At 49.7% G+C, this 22,836-nt stretch overlaps 1 protein-coding gene and 2 long non-coding RNA genes across 12 annotated transcripts in view; 2 read left to right on the top strand and 1 right to left on the bottom strand.

Moving 5' to 3' along the window:
• Positions 1–15,761, bottom strand: part of PAX6 (paired box 6) — a 46,983-nt gene extending 31,222 nt beyond the window's left edge. For 8 of the 10 annotated variants that reach the window (XM_072985830.2, XM_072985834.2, XM_020795640.3 and 5 more), the window contains exons 1-2: positions 15,633–15,761; positions 4,158–4,303 (exon numbers count right to left, since the gene is read on the bottom strand). The gene's annotated coding sequence lies outside the window, so the exon portion shown is untranslated. Of the gene's footprint in view, positions 1–4,157; positions 4,304–4,475; positions 4,693–14,440; positions 14,600–15,632 lie in introns of those variants that run through there. The other 2 variants (XM_072985831.2, XM_072985832.2) reach the window with 2 other exon arrangements.
• Positions 6,299–8,425, top strand: LOC140703115 (uncharacterized). The gene is made up of 2 exons (XR_012082451.2): positions 6,299–7,554; positions 8,201–8,425. It is a non-coding gene; the product is annotated as an uncharacterized LOC140703115 (long non-coding RNA).
• Positions 15,762–20,892: 5,131 nt separating the features above from the next.
• The window catches only part of LOC140702405 (uncharacterized), a 57,767-nt gene continuing 55,823 nt past the window's right edge, over positions 20,893–22,836 (top strand). Inside the window, exon 1 of the long non-coding RNA XR_012081557.2 lies at positions 20,893–21,872. This is a non-coding gene — a long non-coding RNA (uncharacterized LOC140702405). The remainder of the gene's footprint in view (positions 21,873–22,836) is intronic.

Below are 22,836 nucleotides of genomic sequence, written 5' to 3'. Positions count from 1 at the left end.
TCGACTTTGATTTGATTCGATTTTGCTGGAGTGAGCCGGCGGTGCATCTCTGCCCTTGACAAGTTTGCACTTTGAGGACCAGGAACCCTGGCTTGGAAAAAAAAGGAGGGGGCAGCCGAGTTTGCTAGTTCTTTTTGGTTTGAAGGGAGGCGAGCATTTCTAGATTGCTTATGGGGAAATACCAAATCTGTCTTCTACATGTGCGTTTGCTTGCTTGCTTTAAAATCAATGTTTGATATTTACGTTTGAAACTGAGGGCTGGCGATTCTTTTAGTGGCATTAACAATTGCACCCACCCACCCCCTTATTTTGAAATGAGAGAGAGAGAACGCGAGAGAGAGAAGGGGGAAGAAATCCACTTATTGTGATAAACTTCTTTTTTGGTCTTTAGATCTTCCCCTTTTTCACTGTACTGTGACACACGCTGTCTACCTCGCCTCAGTGCTTTAAAAAGTAAGATCAGGAGGGGGTGAGGACTGCGAGCACAAAGCCTACAGAAGGCGAACAATGGCCTCCATTTTACTCCCCTACCCAGCCCCAGAGCGCGAGACCCCAGCCAGTCAGGGCTGCCGGCAGCTTCCCCACTGGACGGCCCAACAACCCTCCAACTTACAAAGAAGAGGGAAATAAGCCCCCTTCCTCCCTTCATTAGGGCCTACCTTGACCCCGAGCCTGGACAGCCCAAAGCCTGCTTGCCGTGGGGGTTTAGGGTGGGGCTGGGGGTTACTAATTTTTTTAAAGCCACATTTAAAAAAAAAAGATTTCTGGTGTTCTTGCATGCAGGCATACGTGTATTTAATCCGAGTTCTTTCTGTTAGGTTCCCAGCCTAGCAGGGAGAAAATAGAAAAGTAATTTCTCGTTATAAATATCTGGAGGTAATTATGTTACTGGTGTGAGTTGTTAGGGGTTGTAAAAAGATACAACAGCGCAGTGGGGTGCTCAATTGGGGTGAGACAATTACAATAAAGAACCTATTCAAGAGGTTCTGCTTTTAAAAAAAGAGAAGGGGGAGAGAGAAGCCAGAGAGATAGAGGAGGTAAAATAATGAAATAGTGGCAGCCTTCATTTTCTTCATTCCCCCACCCCCCCTTTATTTTTTGAAGGCTAAAAAAAGAAAAAGAAAAAGAAAAATACCTAAGAATCCGATGTCCTTTATTTCTGGGCTCTAATGAGCATTAATTTTTAGTCGCCCCCCCCCCTTACATACAGCCAAAGTAATCGAGATCCAGCTTGCGTAGGGTGTGATTTGTGAAGTGGTTTTTCAAAGCTAACCCGTTTCCAAAGAAAGAAAATCAGTCTGGCTTTCTCGCAGCATGAAAGAGACTTCCAGTGGTAAATATTTACTCCGCTCTGAAGAAGCACCTGATTCAGAGCCGAGAAAGCGGCCTCGAATCGTCTTCAGAGGAAGCCGGGGGGGGGGGGGCTGGTTCCTGGAAGTTCTCGGGCAGGCGCCCCTTTAACACACCAAACACGTCTGCCGGGCCACACGCTCCCATACAGAAAATCGTTCAGAGGCACACAGACTCCTCGCCGTGAGAACCGGAGAGTTTGGTACAAAAAATGGGAGAAAGACTATTGTTCACGCTTCTAGGCTGCGCAGCTAACTGACGAAATTCTCTTTCTTTCTTTTCTTCCTTTTTCAAAAACACACACACCCCACTTTAGATGAATTTGGTGGCTACAAAACTGATGTCCAGCCAGTCTTAAAATACCAAAAATAACAAAACTCCGTTGTTCTGGCACATGGGTGATGGAAAGGGAAGGGGGAAGTCGGGGGGTGGTGGTTGTGCTTTGCAACCACTTTAATTGCAAAGTACTTTGAGGAGCACCAGCATCGGCGAAAACAATCATCCTTCCCTTCCCCCACCCGGAAACATAATCACAGCGGAGTTTCTCTCTGCCGTTAGGCCGATCTTTCGACTACAGCCTCGCCCCCACGTATCTCTCTGCGTGTAAACCTCGTAAATTCACAGAGGCGGAGGGACTCCTTAAAAAAAGGGCCCTTCTCTCGGGTTCCTGGTAGCTCTCAGGTCCTAAGAGAACCGTCGCGTCCTCACCGTGCCTGGCTAGGCCTAATCTGTGAGTCTTAAATCTCGAAATCTGTCTCTAATCTGATCGTGTTCGGGATTTGATCCTCCTCTCCCTCACAAACATAATTAGCTATCAAGATGACAAACGCTTACAATCGCGAGCCAAATAGGCAAAAGATAAACGCTAATCCATCGGCGTGGAGACGCTTGCAAAGGTTACCAGCTATAAAAATTTATTGAGAAAGACCACAATTATTATTTCAGGCCTGTAAAAAGGCACAACCGCCAGCCATAACACATAGCTTCACTTTGCAAAAGTTAACGACTCCACCAACTCGGTAGGCCTGAAAACTTTATTTTGCAAACCTGGTCAGAATAGAATTTCTCCCTGGCTTTTACCACCAAATTTCAAAAGAAGCGTTAAAACTCTGTATTTAAAGTTCATAGGTTTCCTTAAACACACTCTAACCCCTGGGAGGAGTTAAAGAAAACAGACAGGATTGTTCCTGCACTTGTTAATCGATTACCCGCACCTGCTTTTTTCTGTGCAGGTTTATTGAACAGTTGGTGTCATTTATTTCCATGGGAGTTTTATCCCAAAATCTGTGTGGATGGGAGCACAGCCGGATGAGGGTTGTGCTCCCATCCGAGCAGGAAGGGATGAGGGCGGGGGAGGCTTTACGAGGGTCACAAGTACCAACATGATCCTGAATTTTTCCGGGACCTGAAACGAACCTCTAAGATGATTTTCAAGTATACACATACCGGGAGAAATTATTATTCCGAATATCCCGGTCTCTCTCCCTTTCTCTCTCAGATGCAAGCGGGGGGCATTTCCTTGTCTAGAATATTTTTGGGGAAAGCCTTGCTATTGATCAGGGCTTCTCCGGAGCGCCAAACCCAGGAATTAAAAAGCAAACACAAATCTCCCAAGAAAGAAGACCCCTAAATAGGGTGCAGTGAAGGACTCGCGCTTCGTTTGCTTAAAAAGAAAAACGCCACAGCACACCAAACAAAACAGTTTGCAGTTCTTGCCCAGTTGTGATCCTCTTAGGAAGTTAATTCAGGTTCTCGTGGTGGGCAAGTTTGGGGGAGATCTCTCGGCTCCTTGATTTAGAGTGACAGTCCTTCAGCTCAGCTCAGACCTTCCCGGATACAACTACGGAGACCTGACTTGGCCTAGAATGTGACTCTCTCTCTCTCTCTCTCATTCTCTCTTTCTCTCGTCACGACCCCCCACCCCCACGCCTCCACAACCTCTCGGCATGTCGTCTTCTTTTTCTATGTCTTTACGACCAGTTAGTTTTGATAAAAGGCACATTAAAGAGAAGGAAAGGACAGGGGTTCCTAAACGAGAACAACTCCTCAACGCGCGAAGGCACACACATTCATACACACGCGTGGGGATACAGGGGAGGGAGGGGAGGGAAGCGGGGGCACCACGCTCCGGTGCATCCGACTTCCTAAGAAAGCAACTGCTAAATGAGCGCCGAGCGGTCATAAACCATCCGGAACAGACGGAACAAAACAAATGGGAAATTTCTCTGTAGGAATCCGGCGTGACTCGATCGTGTCCGTGTATGGATGGATGGAGAGATGGGTAGATTCGGATCTCCACACGCTGGGTCTCTCCCCCCCCCCGTTTCTCTTGAGAAACTGGGGCACGTTTGTTGGGCGCCCCTCTATCCAGTCAAGGGGAGGGCGAGCTTGCTGCTGTTGCTGTTTGATGCGGCTGCTGCCACTGGCTTCGCATTTGAGACGCTCTTCCAGAGAGAGAGGGGGAGAGGGAGGGAGAGAAAGGGTATGTGTATTGGGGGGGGGGGAAGAATATGAGTGGAAGAAGAGCGTGGTGGTGGGGAACATATAACTGAAGGATAGAGTTTGGGAGGTTTTGGACAGGCGTCTCCCTCTAGGACTTTTTCCCGGGATGTGAGAAGTGGGGCTCCGCAAAGAGGGTGTGCGTAGGGGAGAGAGCCAAAGAAAAGAGAGTGCGAGAGAAGGATGATGTGTGGCTGTGGGGAGGGGGGGGGAGAAGAACAGAGCGAGCGAGCGAGAGAGGGCGAGACCTGTCTAAATATTAAAATGAACTGAAGGGAGAAGTCGGGAGAAGAAACGAGCAGACTCACCTTTCTGCGGCATCCTGCCTTGTTGTCAAAGCTCCTGTCAATAGTGTTAAAAAGCGCCCCTGATTTGAAATGATGGTGCCTTAAAAAGGGTTGCCAGTAAAAGAGTTTTCCTCCACTGAAGCTGCTGGTTGTGTGATCTTGAGTTCCTGGGAAGAAGACAGAGATTGACAATAAAATGGGCTGTCACTAACTGGAGAGGGAGAAAGAAAGAGGATGTGAGTGAAGTAAGCGGGCGGAGGGGAGGGGAGGGGAGGGAGGGGAGGGGGGAGAGGAAGAGAGCTAGGGAGAGGGAGAGCGAGAGCGAGAGAGAGAGCACACCTATGCTGATTGGTGATGGTTCAAGTGTATGAATGCAGGGGTGTGTGTGTGCGTGTGCGCGCGCCTGGGTCTCTGCCTCGCCTCCCCGGCTCTCCACTGGCCCATTAGCGAAGCCTGACCTCTGTCATCATCTTCCAGCAAAACACTTCCTCCCTACGCCTTAACCAGAGCGGGAAATGAGGCTGAGCCCTTTTCAAACCCACTAATCACTCCACGCATGCAAATGCTCCGCTCGCTCCCACACAAAATATTGCTTTATGCAAAGCAACGCCAGGGCCTCCCAGCTGCCGATTGGATGTTCACTCACATTGCCTGGTTCAATTGGCCCATTTGTTTGAATATGAATGCCCTGGCCTCGCTCTCTCTCTCTCTCGCTCTCGCTCTCTCGGCCGCCGCCACCCCTCTCTTGCTCCTCCTTGTTTGGCTTCCACCCACCTCCCCACCCCCACCCCCACCCCCACCCCCCCCTACCCCGCCAGCCCCCTCTTGCTCCGGTTTTCTCTTCTCTCATCCCGGAGCTCTCAGCTCCGAGACTCCCGGAGGCGCGGCGAGCGGGACCATCGCCTTCTCGCCCCGTGTTGCCTTTGGGACACGGTTTGTCCCTCGGCTCGGCTCGGCTCAAGTCTTCCAAAATAAAGCAAGCGGGGCCTGCCTAGACTTTTTTGCCCCCTCCCTTCCCCCTCCCTTTTGTTCTTCTCTCCCACCCCCCCACCCCTCTTTGCCTCGTAACAAGGCGATGAGCTCGAGTCACACCTGCCCCCACCGCTCCGAGTTAGGGCCTGGAGTAAATAAATAACAGGGCTTGGAAAAAGGAGGGCCCTTTTCTCTCCGAGGCGATCTAGGGTTGTGCGGGCGGAGGGTTTCAGTGAGATGGAGAGGAGAGGAGGAGGAGGAGGAGGAGAATGGGACAGAGAGGCGAGTCATTTGCATTTAAACAGTTAGCTTCCCTCAGACAATGGAGATAAGGGGGGGGGGGAATAACATTCAAATGGTAACGACATAAATATTTGGGAGACAGGCGCTTTGTCAGCTGGAGAACGCCTGGAGGTAGCCAAGACCCAAGTTGGGTGTGTGGGTATTTCCTCCGCCCCCCCCCCCGCGCTTCCTCCACTCCCTTGCCTCTTTTCTCCAAATCTGAAGGAGAAGGGAAGCCCTCTCTCGCTCTCTCCGCTGCCTGGAAAGAGCAGAGCAAATACACAATTTACTTTGTGTTTTGAGAGCTCTCCTTGAAAGGGCCTGAAGAGTCCTTGCCCAAACACTTCCAAACTTCTTCCACGTGCCGTTTGTTGACTAAGAGCTGTTGTGCTTCTCTCTCTCTCTCTCTCTCTTTCCCCATCTCTTGCAGACACTATAAGGGGGGGAGGGGGAGAGTTAAAAATTCCTTCGCTGCATGGTGTGTGTGTGTGTGATAGTGAGAGTGTGTGTAAGGAGTGTGAACGTGCTGCTTCCACCAGCTTTAGCTCACTCATGCACGGGGTATTTTTCTTTTTTTGGTGGCCTGCCCCTCCCCGCCTGAGAAACCAAGGGCCAAAGGAAAGCAAATGACTTTGCTGCTCTGACCACACACCACTACAAGTTCATTTGTTGAATGGCGGAGTATTAAGACACACCTCAGTACACTCCAAAGCAACCCCTCCGCGCCTGCATTTAAGGTGACACTGGCAGCACCAGTTTGAGCTCAGGGTGTCCCGCTCGTTTATGGCGAGTGGTCTCGGGGGCGGAGGGGGGGGGTTGGATGGGGGAAGGGAGAGGAACTTCCACACATACTCACAAAGAGAAGGGGGGAGGGAGGGAGGAGGCAGGGAGGAGGAAACCCCCTCCCGAAACTCCGTGGAGGGAAAAGAGAGGAAGGGAAGGCGCTGGATGCGTGGGATGGGAGGCGGTGGGGGGGGGGGGAAGAGAAGAGCACGAACGCGCCAAGCATAAAATGAAGTCGTAGCCCCGCATACACTTGACTTCTCTTGACATGTGAAAAGTGCTAAAAGTCAGAGCTCATCAATAAAGTAGCTGGCGATTGAATGAGGGCCCTGACAACCATTGCATTCTTCAATAAAGTACAATGAGGAGACAAACGACTCTGCCAAGGAGTTTGCATGGGAGTGAAAGGACGCCTCAATAGGAGCTGGATAATGGGCTGCCAGGCCGTCATGCACTGTCATCTCCAGCCCTGCAGAGAAACTACCGCGGCCCCTAATAGCACAAAATGGGCTCTTAAGAGACTACCGGGCGATTCCTCTCTGGGATATATATGTGTGTGTGTGTGTGTGTGTGTGTGTGTGTGTGTGTGTGTGTGTGTGTGTGTGTGTGTGTGTGTGTGTGTGTGTGTGTGTGTGTGTGTCCCTCTCTCTCCGCCACCGCTCTCACCCCCGCCCCACCCGCTTCTTCTTCTGTTGCTTCTTCTCTTAACCTCCTTCCTTCTCTCTTGTGCCAATTTGCCTTGATGCTGATTACCACTAATGTGTCGGGCTGTGTTTTTCCTAGGTCTTGCTTTTTTTTTTTAAAGTGTGTGTATGTGCGCGCATGAGTGAAGCGGAGGAGGAGGCAAAAGACGGATAGAATTTAAAGTCAGGACTTCCTCCAAGGTTTCCTCTTTTTAGACCAGCGATTTGAAACTTTGGGGTGCCCTGGCTCCTGCCACCAAGGAAAGTTGAGGGAGATCCCTGCAAAGCGCCACGAAGGAAGAGGGGGCTTTGGGGGGGGGGGGAAGGGATCGTCTCGTTTCTTCTGCATTTACTGACCAGAACTCCCCCCCCCTACTTTTCTCTCTCTCTCTCTCCCAACCCCCAAGCCCCCATTTTGGAAGGGTCTTCTCTCCAGCTTCGCAGCCTTTCTGAAGAACACAGACCACTTCGATTTGCTGAAGAAAAGAGAGTTCCGGTGCGCTGGACAAATCCTTTATCCACAACCACAAAAGTTCAGGCCTTAAACAACCTGCATTTTCCTCTGATTCTTCTTTTGTTTCGTTTTTTCTTTTCTTCGTTGTATCTTTGTAATCGGAGCCGAATACAGAGGTGGAAAACTGGGGGGCGGAAAACACCTTACCCCCAGAAATATTCTGATAGGATTTCCTTCTAAGTAGGTAAGGAACTTTAGAATTCTCATAGTAGGGATGCTGCTAATGATACAGTAGATGTGTGTGTTTGTGGCGGCGGCGGCGGGGGGGATATTTTTGTAACTTTATTTTAAATAATCGCCTTACTTTCTGCTCGGCCTCCTGCTCTTGGGCTTGAATCGGCCTGAGTTAAGTTTGAAGACGGCTCCTCTCTGCCGAAATTAAACAACAAACAGGGCGGAGATCTACGGCTAAACCCCGAAAGCGTTTTCCCATTCCATTCAGTTCCATGGGAAACGATGCAATTGCGTTCAATAGGAGCGAGCTTGTTCAAAGTGTACCAAAGGAGATCAAAATGGAAAGAAAACAAAGATTACCAAGTCAATGTCTTGTTTGCCTTGCGGGTTTTTTCAGCAAAGAGTTGCCGCTGCGGGATAGTTTAGCAAGGGCCCTGAAAAGACCCCGGCCTTACTAGTTAGAGCTATACAAAGCGCTCTCTCTCTTTTTTTTTAAAAAGAATATTGGAAAACTTTTTAAAAAGAAAAAAAATCGCAAGAAGAATAGAAATGGGGGGGGGAGGCAATGCTCGCTTTTCTAAGGCTTCTGGTCCTCTGGAAACGAAGCGAATCCTGGTCTTTTTGTTGTTCTTGTCCTCTCTCCCTCTTTGTCTTAGAAACACTTTTTAAAAAACTCTCCGGAGTAGCAGCGAGGCAAATGAAGTAAACCAAGATACGGAAAGGGGGAAAAAAAGGAGGAAGCTATAAAAGTGAGGACGCTCTCGACGATTGTTGTCCAGATCTTCAGGCAAATATCATTTTTACAACCATTCAATTAGCTTTCCTTTGGATTAGCACCTTCTTATATACTTCGCTTTCAGAATAAAGAAGCCGTAATCTTGTTGCTATTTTCCCTGAGGGCACAGTGGGCCTTGTGTCCCTTTTCCGCCCTAGCCCCCCCTTTTTTTTAAGTAGGAAGGGGAAAAAATAATAAGGGGAGGGAAGCGGGTGAATAATCTGACGTCATTCTAGAGATGGGAATGGAAGAAGAGAGGAAACTGGCCGGAGTCAAAAGAAAAGGGGGAGAAAGTACCACAAAAGATGGAAGGGGAAAAAAATTGGTGGCTTCCAAGGTTGCGGATTTATCAGGATTTGGCGGCGGGCGAGAGGAGAGGAAGGCGCCTCAGAACTTAAACACGGCCGAAGTTGAAAGGGGAAGGGCTTGGGCCAGCGGCGGCAGTCCTAGAGCGCAAAGTCTGTTTTAAAATGTGCATGTCTGAATGAAAGAGAAGAGGCGTGTAGAGTGTGTGTGTGTGTGTGTGTGTGTGTGTGTGTGTGTGTGTGTGTGTGTGTGTGTGTGTGTGTGTGTGTGTGTGAGGAAGGAAAGTAGAACTTGTGTGAAAACGAAGAGGTGGGGAGGGAAGCGAGAAAAGGGGTGGAGGAACAACAGATCAGTGTCAGTGTGAGAAGTGTGTGCGTGAGTGTGCGATGAGAGGGGGGAAGGGAAAGGAGAGGAACAGGAATGATTGTGGGTGTGAGAAAAGAGCTTGGTCGGTGTCTTCGAGGAGAGCTGGAAGAGGCGGGGCAGCGGAGGGGGGTGCCATCCTGTTCCCACTTTCCTAAGAGTAAGTCCAATGGAACGCCGCGGCGCTTGCTTCCGAGTAGACCTGTGCGGAACGACTGGGCGAGGCTGCCATCCAAGGCAAACCGAAGGCTTCTCGGTGGGACTTCCGTGTGAATCCAGCGCTCTGAGGATCCGGCTGCAAACCCGCAAAGACCTTTGAAGAGCTCCGCCATTCTGAAAGTATGCATGCGCGTATGCGCGCGCGAGAGAGCAAGGGGATGCCCAGAGGTCCCGGTGTGGAAAAACCAGCCTGCCTGGCGTGAGGTGTTACCAAGGTGGGCTCTGGAGGGGGGGGGGGGAGAGAGCAGGCGCCCTTTGTAAGATTATGCTTGGAATGTCCTCCCAATCGGAGGGTTCTCCTTTGCCCGGCGGGGGCTGGGCTGCTGCTGCTTCCAGACACCCTCGCCCAGAAACCACGGTTGGGGACAACCCAGAGAGCTTTTCAACGATTACCTGCGCTGCAATTTACAGACAAGGGAGGCCCCAGCAACAAAGACGCCATTTTAACTCTGACGGTCGGATTTCCAAAGGGAAAAGTTATGTAATAAATATAAGATATGCAATTAGTTTTTTTTTTAAAAAGTAAATATTAAGAAAAAATGCTGATGATTCTGTGTTCCCCCTCCTTTTGGGTTTAAAAAAACCCGAGATACTTGGCAAACCTCTCTATCGTGGGGCTGGCCGGTCAGTAGCTTTGAACTTGAGAAGCAACTTAAGAAAGTTTCAGGAGAATCTCGCGGGCCCTTCCTTTAAACCCTGAACTCCTGCCAAGCACAGATCCGATAACGGCGGTGCGAGGAGAGAGCACAGAAATCGTTGGAGGTTGATGGGGAAGTTGAAACATCTTTCTTGGGGATGGATCGATTATTAGATCCGGTTTGCCTGGGGAGTGGGAGAGACCAGGATTGAACGCGGCCGTGTGTATGTGTGGGTTGGGGAATGGGGGGGAGATTTATTGTCTCCGGAGATCTGTCTTGACCAGGAGGGAAAGAGCGTAACAGAGAAGCAATGGGATGGCAAAGGCGTTCTTTGCCGGCAAGGCCTGCGTCCACCCCGCCTTTAGGACTTGAAGGAAATGGCCACAGCACCGGCCAGACCTGAAAAGGAAAGGTCCTCCTGCCGAGCGGTCCTCTCAATAGACACGTGGACACTTGGGCAGCGCACATTGACCCGGACATGTCCTCGCGCGTGAATCCGGCGGGGCTGTTCTGCTCCAGAAGCGCCTCCGGGGTTCGAGGCTGCGCCTTTCCCTGGCTCGGCCTGACTCTAACGGGCGAGAAAAGGAGTGCACCCTTGTCAGTCAGTGGCGGCATCGGCCGGTCCAACAACAGTAACAAAGTTGACGAAGAATCTAGTGGCACTTGAAAGACTGAGCGTTTTCGGAGGACCAGAGGCGACTTGGCAGATGCAGAAAGCGTTATCTGTGAACGCAAGCGGAGGCTTCCTGCATCTCGGGAAGTCGGCTCTAATCCAGGAGAGCTTCTGTGCGCCCTAATAAATCTGCTGGGCGTTAAAAGGTGCCACTTCATCGTTTTCGGTACAGCCGTGCCTGAACTTTCCGGGTTATTAGCTTGAGCTCCTGATGGAGTCGAGGTCTGGGCGTAGTTGAAGAGGCCGAAAAGCGAGAATTTAATTCTGTATAAATCTTCGGAGGGAAATCAGGAAGGGGAATAACAGAACTAGTCCTCCGTCCTCCTGTGTATGAAAGCGGCAGTGGCAGGTGCATTAATCATTCCTTCTCAGTCATTTTTGTCTTGGGTGCCATCTTTCCTTCGCTCTGCGTGGTGTATAGTATATGTACTGTGAGGAATGCACAGGTTTAACAACTGGAGTCAATGCCGCTTGTCTTTTTAAAATCACACTTGGCAAGTATAGGATGATGGAGAGAATTACTGCCCCAAATAAGAGCCGGTTCCACCTCTGTAAAATCTCCTTGTATCCACTTCAGTGTCTAACTTCAGCACGAGCCTCTATATTTACATCCCAGAAAGTGAAATAAATCAATAAAGGAATGTGACTAAACCATATCCACTGTTTCCCGGTGTCATTTGATCTCAGGAATAAGTATTCCTTTATCCCGGGATGGAGGGGGGGGGGGCAGGAGGGAGAGAACTCCACCCCATCGGCATGCCTGAGTTAGGTGCTCCTGGATCGTCTTGTTGCATTAAGATCTGGCTTGCGCACTAATTTTTTTTTAAATCCAGGAAAATGCTTAAAGTCCTCTTGTCCACTTCAGTCTCCCACTGAAGAGATACACAAGCCCTGACGTGTTAGACGACAACGCTTTTGCCTTGCGGACACCGAATGCCGATTTAGATATGGAGAAGCAGCGCCTGAAACCTCTAATGTGCCGGACATTGAGTTAAATGGAGCTTTGACGAGTTTAGAAACAGTCTGTGAGAAGTTTGGAGTCCATTTAACCTCTTTGTTACGCCAGGCGTTTTTGCAAGGCGACACCACCTTTTGTGTGAAAGAAAGAAAGAAAGGAAGGAAGGAAGGAAGGAAGGAAGGAAGGAAGGAAGGAAGGAAGGAAGGAAGGAAGGAAGGAAGGAAGGAAGGAAGGAAGGAAGGAAGGAAGGGAGGGAGGGAGGGAGGGAGGGAGGGAGGGAAGAAAGAAAGAAAGAAAGAAAGAAAGAAAGAAAGAAAGAAAGAAAGAAAGAAAGAAAGAAAGAAAGAAAGAAAGAAAGAAAGAAAGAAAGAAAGAAAGAGGGGAGAAGGGGGGACGGACTCTGTCTATGAACTCTGAAAGAAGCGGCAACACTCAGTGTTCGGGGAATTCTTCCCCTTCATCCAAGCAGTGGTTCGATATTTATGTTGATGTACGAAACTCTTCAAATGAAGTTTCCAGGGTAAGAAAGAAAGAAAGAAAGAAAGAAAGAAAGAAAGAAAGAAAGAAAGAAAGAAAGAAAGAAAGAAAGAAAGAAAGAAAGAAAGAAAGAAAGAAAGAAAGAAAGACTCTTCCAAAAGTGAGAAAGGGTTGAAGGAAGGAAATCACCGGCAGAAATCGCATCCTGACGGGCTTTTTAAACGCTATTGATTGGGACAAGCTGTTCAAACCCCCCAGTAACAGTTAATCTGCCTGTTAATCAAGGCGCTAAGGAGCTCAATGCGAGTTTTATTAGCGACTGGAGAACACAGCAGCAGAAAGGATCAAAAGACTCTCCCCCTTGATATTTGTCAAACCAGCCTCCCCCGCAAAAATATATTTTCAATTACAGAGCAATTCTTAGCTTATCATCGCTGCCTAACAGAAACACGCAGATGGTTTCCCAAACGCTGCCAGAACAGCCGGAATGAAAAAGCAGGGACAGATTCAGGAAGCCTCCATCGCCGAACCCCGGGGCTTTAGCAAAAAGCAGAACTTACCCATTTGTAAACAAACAAACGAACGAACGAAAAACCCACCCATTCCCCTTTTACCCTTGAATTTGGGAAAGGAAAACAGGAACTGGAAAACCTAAGACGACTGGGTTTTAATCCTCTTTTTCCTTGTGTCCATTGTGCAACCAAAATCTTTGCAAGGGTTTATCTGGAGACAACATAAACGACTGGACTCTTAAGTGTTCACCACATTGCATCGCCATTTTTTAAAAAATTAAGCACTGACAACGACAACAAAGAACAACAAAGAGAAGAAAGAAAGAGGGAAAAGGTTTTGTTCTGTGCTGTTGTTTTTTTTTAAAATGCCCGACTCCGGTTCCAGATCTGACCGTTCACCAGAGCTGAGTTTCAGTTAAGGTAAAGGTGAAGAAATATTATCCCGTTTGCGAGCATCAACGTTTTGGCCTTGTCGTTTTTAATGCGAACCGATGGTGGTGGATGTCGATGAGATATGCATATAAAAGACTATGTGGTCAGAGGTAATTATGTCACAGCTTTTTCTCATCGTGACAGCTAGATAAACACAATCTCCAATAAACATCTCTAATTAGGGAGGAGGACCTGCAGGCCTGGGTGTTTGATTTATTACTCACCCAGAATGTCCATTTACCGGTGGAGATTAACAGGGACTTTTCCTCTCTCTCTCTCTCTCTCCCTCCCTCTCTCTCTCTCTCTCTCTCTCTCTCTTTCTCTTTCTGATGCCAAAGCACCTTAAAAGATTTGGAGCAGGGCTTCAGGGTCTGGAGAAGGCAAAATCCTACAGCTTGAATGGAAGAAAAGAGGGGCACGAAAGCAATTACCCTACAAATCCTTTATCCCGCTAATTAACTACATTTTTTTTAAAAGATAAAACAAATCCAGGTTCTGAAGCATAGTGTAAACTGTCTGGGGCTGCAGTCCTAAACATACTATTCCAATCCAATGTGGAGTTAGTCTTAAATAAGTGCACGTAGCCAATTACAGCCTTACTTACGGAAAGGAGCCGAGGGTCAAGATTCTACCTGAGCAGCTCAAGTCTAAGCATACTTATTCAGGAGAAAATCCAACAGGCTGAAATAAAAGTTGTTTTTAGGTAAATCAGCTTAAGACTGCATGCCTGGAAAACTGCGTCTTGGAATTCAGTTTCTAACTGGATACATATCTCCTCTTTTCTCTCCTAGTCTTCCTCCTCGCTTTTCGCCACAAAGCAAAGCAAAGCACAACTAGTAAACACCAACGTTTCCGCACAAGTTTTCAATGCTTTCCAAGACACTCAACCATTCCTTTAATTACCTCGACGAGAAAAGGAAAGGCGCGGGGGGGCCCCCACACCTTCACACTCCCCCTCATGGGGAAGGCTACACTTCGGAATCCATGAACCCCCTTGTCAATCCTGGCTCAATCCATAGATGTGCCCACCTCGCCCATCATTTGATAACATTCTCATTTTCTGCAGACTAAGAATGCTAAAACTGTAGCGGGGGGGGGGGGGAGGGGAAGAGACATTTACACCTTGACGCTTCCTTTGCAACTACGTTCTATGGATTTCTCCGGGAGTACCAAGAAAAGAGTTCATTTACTCGGGAGTAAGTCTCTGGTGGCTTGACTTGCTCTTCCCGGGGGTGTAGAATCCAGAAGTTAGTTTCAGGCCTGGAAAACCCAGAAGCTGGAATCCAGACTTCAGCGCTTTCGGCCGAACTGCTTTATGGATCGGGCCTTTAGAGAATGGCGCTTCAAAGTGTGGCTAAATCAACGCAACCGGATCCTTTCCGCGCGCGCCCCTCTCCTGTTTCCGCCCCGTCCAGCTTTTCAGTTTGGCTGACACAGCGGCGGCAACAGCAACGACCGCAGCAACTGCAGAGAAAGCACCAGCGGCAGCCAAAGCGGCGGCGAGAGCCAGGAGTTGGCCAGTGAGGTGCATGGCAGGTTTTACCTTGTCGGGTGCTGGGTGTTTGGGGGTCCCGAAGGTGGTGCCCCAAAGGGGAAGGTCTCTTGGCTCGTCTAGGCTCAGCAGTAGCCGCCACCGCCGCCGCCGCCGCCAGCCAAGCCATGCAGGACTGGGAGCGGATTTGCGAGGCTCCCAAAGACAAACCCAGCGCGGGCAAAGGGGACCAAACACGTGGATCTTTCAAAAGAGGCCCGCCCTGGGGAAGCGCCAGGCCAGGCTCCAGGTCGGAAGGGAGGGGGGGGAGAACAACAACAACAGCAACACCCTAACCAACCACAACAGCCCCCCAATCCGCCCTCCGCCCGAGGTTTGCTCGGCTCTGCCCTGCCCTGCTCCGAACAGCCAGCCTGCCCAGTCCTCCCACTCCCCGCCCGCGCCTCCCCGGCTGCAGAGTCCTTCCAATTGCCGGAGAGAAGCCCAGGAGGCGAGCAGGGTTAGCCGGAGCCCCAGCTTGTAATCCGAAGCCCCTTTTCGTTCTACCTCAGTGGAAATCGTTAATTATCAGGTCTTCCCAAGGAAAGCTCAAATCACACGGTCTGGGGATTGAAAATGCTACCCGGCTATGCCGGCCGCATTCTCTCCCCTCTCTGCCTGAAGTGCGGAGCATCCAGTCGAGGGCTGAGCTCCTGTGGACCGACTTGTTTGCATCCGAACCCCCAGAATTACCGTTTACACAAACACACCCCTGGCACGAAATGGAGCCCAGGCTTCCAACTGGGCACCTTAAGCGTCTCAGCGACCCTCCGGCCGCCTGGCCCTTCCACGGCGGTCCCTTTTCCACCTGTTGTGCCCTTTCTGCGACACTCCGCCAGCCTACGGGACCGCGTGTCGCCCAGCCTTGACCCTCTCGCCTGCCGGCAGTTCACACCCTGCCCAGGTTCTTCGCCCCTAACGCGGGACAGCTCGCAAACAAGGAAGGACTGGAACCGAGCAAAGAGAACCCTCCGCAGGAAAGGATTTGACAAGTTCCCCCGCCTGGGTTGTTGGGTGAGGGAGTGCCAGTAAAGCGAATACTACATCTGCATGGCAGAGCCAGAGGGAGAGCGAGAGCGAAGGGAGAAGAAAGCGAAAATCCAGAAGAGGTAATAAATTCGGAAGTCAAATTGCAGAGGCAAAGGTTTTAGGAGAAATTCGGTAACTCCCCAAAACAACCGGATAAAGAGCATCAAATATTTACCTGTTAGAGAGAAGGCAGGCAGAGGCGCATGATCCCAGTTCCGCCTGCGCGAGTCGGTAACTGGCAGGTTTGATCGCCAATTTCTACATAAGAATCTGCCACACAGTTTAAATGTCAATGACAATATAAAAAAAGATGTGTGTGTGTGGGGGGGGAGAGAAAGAGGTTGCTGGGCTTCGCACTAACTTTCCCTTAATATCAGTGCCAGAGCTGCTCTCATTGGCTGGGCTGCCCCGGTGACGTCACAGCGGCGAGTCGTTAGAGCTGCTGAGCTAATAAGAAATTTTAGATAACAGGCAGGCTCAGCGCGGCCCCAGCTCCGAACTCACCTTTTCGGGGCACTTCGGAGGTTTGGAGCCCAGGCGTGGTGCGTGAACGTGGGCAATCACTCCACGCAGCCCCCTTTCTCTCTAGTCTAGAGCTCTGCCTGCCTCATCTATCCCCAGAAAAGTCGCATTATACTAGAGGATGCGATCCAGTATTGGCCAAGTCCGTCCGTGCATCAGTCGTGTGTGCAGGGGATTTGTCGTCTCTCTCTCCCACCCCCCACCCCCCCAGTTTTCAGGCCTGTGGAGAAAACCGGGCAAAGCCAAGTGTTTCGGAGTCTGACTTTCTGATCCGCGCACAGCTGCCTGCCCACTCTTCTCCCCAGCCTTCCTTTCCCTTGCGGAACCGAAGCCCTCGGCTGCGCCTTCTGTGCGCGAACATCCGCAGTTTTAACTGCGACGCAGCGTCTACGGGCAGCAGCGGGCGCAGAGATGTAACCGGGCAGGTTGAAGGGAGAGAAATCCTAGGAAGCGGAGCCCAGGCGCTAACTCTCCCGGACCGTTCAGGGACGATCTTCCTACCTGAGCCGCTCCAGATTAACTCCGAAAAATGCCCACTGCGCCTACAACTCAGCGATGATCACAAAAATCGACGTTTAAGGAAAAAATAAATTAAAAAGCCCCCGGTTCATAGTTTTGCTTATGGAAGGGAAAGTCCGATTTGTACTTTCCGTTGGCTGTCTGCTTCGGAGCAGGGGCAAAGTCTAGGCTTACTAAGTCTGCCAACGCCCAGTATCTTTCAGTTGCACGCAGACAATTTTTCTTCCAAAACGCCTGGGACTCAGAGTCAATCATATGAAAAAAAAATCGGAAAAGAAAGTCAGACAGCATCTTAGACCTGTATCTTGAATAATAATTAAATAAAACAATTTGGCGCTGTTAGACATGGCATGTTATGAGATTTTCCAGTAAAGGTTTCTCCTCCCTCAGGTCCAAACCAGATTTTAATAGCAACCAGTTGAACCACCTTCGTCCCCCTCTCAGTTTTAAAAACTCGGACTATAGATCGAGCCAAAATTAAGCCCTTTTAAGAAATTAATAAATTGTAAAACATCTTAGCCTTGGTCCACTCCTGGACTCAAAGAGCTGAAAAGAATGCAGCTCTCTTCTTTTATCACTTTTACAGACGATGGACAATAGTGCCTTTTATTTCTGCCAAAGGCTGGTGAAATCATAATGCTCATGTCTTAAAACAACATCGAGCTATAAATCATTTATTTCTATTACACCCGCCGTGTCCCCATTCTTCACTTTCACAGAGCGTGGGGGAAACAGTACTGTATTTTCTTTAGCAGCAACAGCAGCCCGGAGAAGGAAGGCTTCTGTGCAGTTCTCTCCGTGGTTTGTAAAAGGTGACAGAGGTTCCTGACTCCTAATTGTTCCTCGCCAACAATAACATGGCACCTCCCTCAAGAAACTGCGCCGTTGTCAGGACGAAAGCTTGGCGTGGTCAGGAATGGGCACTTGTGCGAAAAGACTGCGAGCTCCATTCAGCCCTACTGCTCACCACCAATGTTCTGGAATCAGAGTTGCATCTTTTCCACCTGACTCCGGTCGGTGGATCGTGAGGTTCTTGTAAAAGCAAGCACAGAAAACAACCTCGTCTGTCCACTCTTCCTATTTCTGAATATGATCCCACCTCCCCGCCCCCAGGTTCTCTAGGCGTTGATAAAACAACCCTCTCTTAGCGCACAAACCAGCAAGAAGCACTCCTGCTCAAGATTTACTGCCAGGAGGGCTCGCTCTTTCTTTCTTTCTTTCTTTCTTTCTTTCTTTCTTTCTTTCTTTCTTTCTTTCTTTCTTTCTTTCTTTCTTCCTTCCTTCCTTCCTTCCTTCCTTCCTTCCTTCCTTCCTTCCTTCCTTCCTTCCTTCCTTCCTTCCTTCCTTCCTTCCTTCCTTCCTTCCTTTCCCAGGATTAGTTACTGGGGACAACTCCAGAGATCTCTTTTAAATCCACCGAACTGCCTATACGCAAACTCATAATATAAGCAATGTGTTGCCTGCACGTGTGAATCAGAAGAGGTGACGGCAGTAAAATATCATAAGCAGAAGAGGCAACATTACAGCCAGACATTTCTCGGAGACCATACCTGATTAAGACAGAGGCGCCACACCCCGAAGTTTGTATGGTTGTGACCCCGCGGGACTGTAGCCCATCGAGAGCTCGGAACATGATTTCTGGAAAATTTGTTTGCAAGCAGTCTTTGAAAAGTGAGATGAGGGGGGATGGAGCAAGAAAGTTTTCGTCGGAACACTAGGATTTTCGAGTTATCTACATTTAGAAATACATGTCCAGGTGGCTCTCTAAGCAGGCCAGGGGAGGAATGTGTATCTTTACTTCCCTGCCAAAAGCAGTATCCCAACCCACATCCCGAAGACCTCTCCTCTCCCACGATCGTCCCTTATCAAATCTGTGCCCTGCTTAGCAGAGCAGGGCCGGGACCTCCGGCCACCACACTCTTTAAGGTACAGGTAAATAAATGAACTGAGGAGAATTGGGCTCTTGAGAGGAGAAAGAGGAGGAGAAGCAGAAACAGCCATCGCCAAAGGAGCACAGATCCGCTTACCTAAAAGGTGTGAGTTTCCTATCTCGGTTTTCTTCACTGATCTTCCTGGTGTAAAATAAATAAATATATAGGAAAACGAAGGCAACTGAAGTACTAATGCGAGGCGCTACAAATGATTTGTGAAACTCCTCCGAGATTTTCTATTACAGGTGTGTGAAAGGGTTTTTTTTCCCTTGCGAACCCTCCTCCCCGCTCCCATAAAGGATTCCCAAACGGAAGAGTAAAGGCTGTTGATCTCTCCTCCAGCTGAAGGTCACACACGTTGGGATCTTGAAATGCACGGCCGGCCACAGCGTCCTAAGTGGAATGTGAATCAGAACAGGATCTCATTTGCGCTGAAATTTCAAACAGGCCAGGATTCCTGCCTGTTACTGCCCTACTATTTTCAATGGGTGTTTTTGTTCACATTCTTATTTGAGATACAGGGATTTGAGATTCCCCCAAGATGTTTGTTTGGGATTCAGGACTGTTGGGATCTGTTCCTTGGAATAGGCTAAGAGGGGAGCTGGCTGAAAGACTGAGTCCTTGGGTTATATGGTAGGTCAAGGGTCAGGTCCTGCCCACTTCAAAGATGAGGATCCGGAAACCCTTGCAGACTGGCTTCCACGCCACTCTGGGCTTCGTGGACCACTGGCCAGACACTGGCCAAATGCAGAGTGCCATCGTAAATTCCCAATAGAGAAAGCAAGTGCTGGATAGCTCGGTGGTTTATATACATCTCGCTGCGGCCCGACTTTGGGAGTACAAACCCCCATTGCGCCTCTTGACAGGAGCTGGACTCCATGATCCACGGGGTCTCTTTCAGCTCTGCAGTTCTAACTCAGTTTTGGGTTTATCCAGGAAGATTTTTCTTTTAGGGAGTTGGAAGACTTTGGTACGTTTAGCTTAGCTGAGAGAGGATGGCCACGAACTTACCCTTCTTCCTTGGCCTCCAGCCCCCGTTGGGTGGAAAGCCCAATTTAATCAGCGGGTTGTACTTATGCAGGGGCAAACGTGCTCAGCAGCAGGATCGCTCTGGAGAAGGGAGAGACTCGGGTGCCCCGAGGAAAAGGTCGACCGCCCTGCCTCCGCCCCTGGTCTTGCTTAGAAGATCCGAGGGGCTTCGGAGCGAGGCGGGTCGTCCTCCTTCCTCTTCCTGCCTCCTTGGCCCTCCGCTGCTTCCTAGGGCAGAGGCGCTCTGCAAGGGCCATCCAGCCCAGTTTAGAAAGAGGAGGAGGAGGAGGAACAGGCGCCGCCGCCCCGCTTCGCTCGCTCGCTCTAGTCGAGAGAGGGAGGGAGGGAGGGAGGGGGAGAGCCCTGGCGAAGGGCTTGTCAGGCAAGGAAGTGTGTTTGTCTGATTGTTTGGAGTTGCTGCCATTAAGGGACTCCGGCTCCCTGCAACCCAGCAGGGTTCTCCAAGGAAGCGCTGGAAACGCCACGGCTCCCGCCTGCTTATCTGGCTGTCAATAAAAGGAGATGGCTCCGAAAAGCAGGGCCAGGTGCGGCCTTCCCTTCCCTCCAACCGGCATGGCTCTTCAGAAACTGATCAGGCGTGAAGCCAAGTCTGCTTGGCCAGGCCTTCGGAGCGAGCAGACAAACAGTCCCCCGGCCAACGCCTGAGTGCTGCTCGGGTTGCCTTTGGAGCTGAGGGGCCGCAGGCCTCCTCGCTCTCGCTCGCTCTCGCTCTCGCTCTCCCTCTCCCTCTCTCTCTCTCGCTCTCTCGGTTAGAATCAAACATAAAATAAAGCCAGACAAGCTAGGAGCGCCCCCCACCCCCCCCCAGTAGATAAACACAAAAGAGGTTCTACTTTGTGGCCTTACGGTCCGGCTTTAAAAGACCGCTTGGCCAACACGAAGAGCGGACCGTCTGAATCTGCCGGCCCGGGCGGGGAAAGGGCGCCGCTCCCAGCCTGCCGGCCGCCCTCCTCCGGTTCCTTCGGACCGCGCAGCCCCCTCCATCGGATCAGATGGCGGTTTAATTACACGCTGCCTTTTCCCCTCTCTTTCTCCCGCTAACAAATTTTCAGGCGAGCATAATTTCAGTCACTCTGCATCTCCTCAGCGCGGAGTGACATGAGATGAGAATCTAATACCTCTCCCTCCCCGCAAGGCTCCAGTGAGGTTGCAGCTTAAGCCCCCCTCTTAATTAAAGCCGCGGTAAACAAAGAGGGGCGAGCGAGAGCGAGGGGCAGAGGGGTGTGCCCGCGTGTGGCGAGACCCGCCACCCCGGCATGCCCTCACGTCTTAGACAAAAAAAAAAAAAAAGAAGAAGAAGAAGAAGGGGGGAAACCGAGAAAAGGCCCCGACTTTACCTCCTCACAGGTGGCTAAAAAATTTATCACGGTAACTGAAAAATTTGGGGTTTGGAAGAGGACCTGGCAGAGCGCTCGCTCTCTCTCTCTCTCTCTCTCTCTCTCTCTCTCTCTCTCTCACACACACACACACACACACACACACACACACACACACACACACACACACACACACACACACACACACACACAGAGAGAGAGAGAGAGAGAGAGAGAGAGAGAGAGAGACTTTGCAAGTTGATAATTGTGCTCCTTCTCCCTTTTAAAACAATTTTTCGTACTGAGCTCCACCTAGATTCCTAGATTTAAAGATGATGGAGCCATGAAAACAGAGACCCGATCTTTTCCCTTTTTCCAGGAGAACATTATAAGGAGGGGGGAATTAATATGCCGTCTAAGTAGAGCGAGGCGTTAATGAGGGCTTCGAGCCGGGAAGGGGGGGCGGGGGAGAGAAGGAAGCCTGCCTTCAATGGAGGGGTTTTGCTGCTCAAGATTTCTGATGGGCAGAAGGCTTGAAAGCTGTGAAGCCACTTCGAATGGGACGTAAGCAAGAAGCAACAATAATGTGTTACAAATTTATAAGGATTATACATATTTGATTTTCACCGTAATAGGAAGCCTCTTTCTCTCTCTCTCACTCCCTTTTTCCTTCTACCAGGATGCCTCAAACCCCCGTTTGTTCGCTTAGATGGAGCAATTCTCAATACACACACCACACACGCGAGCGCGCGCACACACACGCTGTAATAATGAGCTTTAATTCTCTATCCAAGCAGAACTTGAGCAATAATAATAAGCACATCAGAACAATTTGTTTACTGTGGCATCGCACAGACGGCAAAATAAGGTCCGAGAAAGACTAACTGCTAGGGACGGTTTTTAAGAGGGGAGTGTGGGGGGGGGGGGGGTGAAAGAAAAATGCAAAAACTCGAGCCAGGCAGAAAATCAAATTCCACAGAGCAGGGGAAAAACCTTACGCGGAGAAACATGGCTTGAAATGGAAGGCAAAAGGGGGATCTTCCGATAGCAGGGAAGCTGATGTTGGACTTGTTCAAGGTATGTGTGCTTTCCAGATCGGTCGACTGTTTAGACATTGCTTTTCCTAGGACTTTGACTTCAGGACAAGAAAAAACGCCCTGTTCTTGCTTGTCCGCGCACAAGAGTCTGTTACCAGAGACATCTGTCTGTGTGTCTGCTTGCCTGCCTTGTCCGTCTATCCATCTGTCATCTAATCCATATACCCATTCAATCTCCTTACCTATTTACTTTTCAGGTTTATTTGATTTCATGTTAACTTTTAGAATAATTTTAACCGCTTTAAATAAGGCTGTTTGTACTATAAAAAGAATAAGCCATCTACCAAGTGATAATATTTGTATGGATCCGATCAGACTGCCTTAGAGTGCAGTCCTGTGCATGTATACTTAGAAGTAAGTCCTGTTTTATTCAGTTGGGCTCACGCACACTAAAGCCTTAGTTTTAACGTTGTTAGGCAGTTCAGCAAATAATTCTCTTCACTTAGCATCTTGCTAATCAGTGTCCCTCTAGCTAAACTTTCCAAAACGTATAATAAATCATACAGTGTTATTTCATACCCCACTTCATGCCCCACTTCCAAACTGCTCAGTCTGTGGGAGCGGCTCGCAAGGATTCTGTATCCCGACCATCATGGAAAGGCTACGATCCGCAGTTGCAGAGGCCCAAGCACGCTCCCATCGAAGTCACTGAGACTTACATCAGAGCAACCGTTACTAAAAAGGACAGTAAGTCTCTCGGAAAATAAACGGCGCTGCTTCCTTCCAATAGTATCCACCTAGATCTCCGTGTTAAACAAGATCGGGGAGAGGGATACTGTGCAGGACAACCCAAGTGCTGTAAGAAATCGATGAGATTCTTAGCTCTAAAGTGTTTGTGCAATGCCACGTCGTAGTCTCTCTGAACACAGGTGTCCACAAGAGATACATAAGTAGGACCATTTATTCAGCCAATGCCCTAATCACTTCGGGTCGTTCCTACTCAC

Source organism: Pogona vitticeps, chromosome 1 (genome assembly GCF_051106095.1).
Source record: "Pogona vitticeps strain Pit_001003342236 chromosome 1, PviZW2.1, whole genome shotgun sequence".
In the NCBI taxonomy this organism is placed as follows: Eukaryota; Metazoa; Chordata; class Lepidosauria; order Squamata; family Agamidae; genus Pogona; species Pogona vitticeps.
Note: the sequence above shows the minus strand (reverse complement) of the source record. Positions and strands in the feature narration are given on the sequence as shown.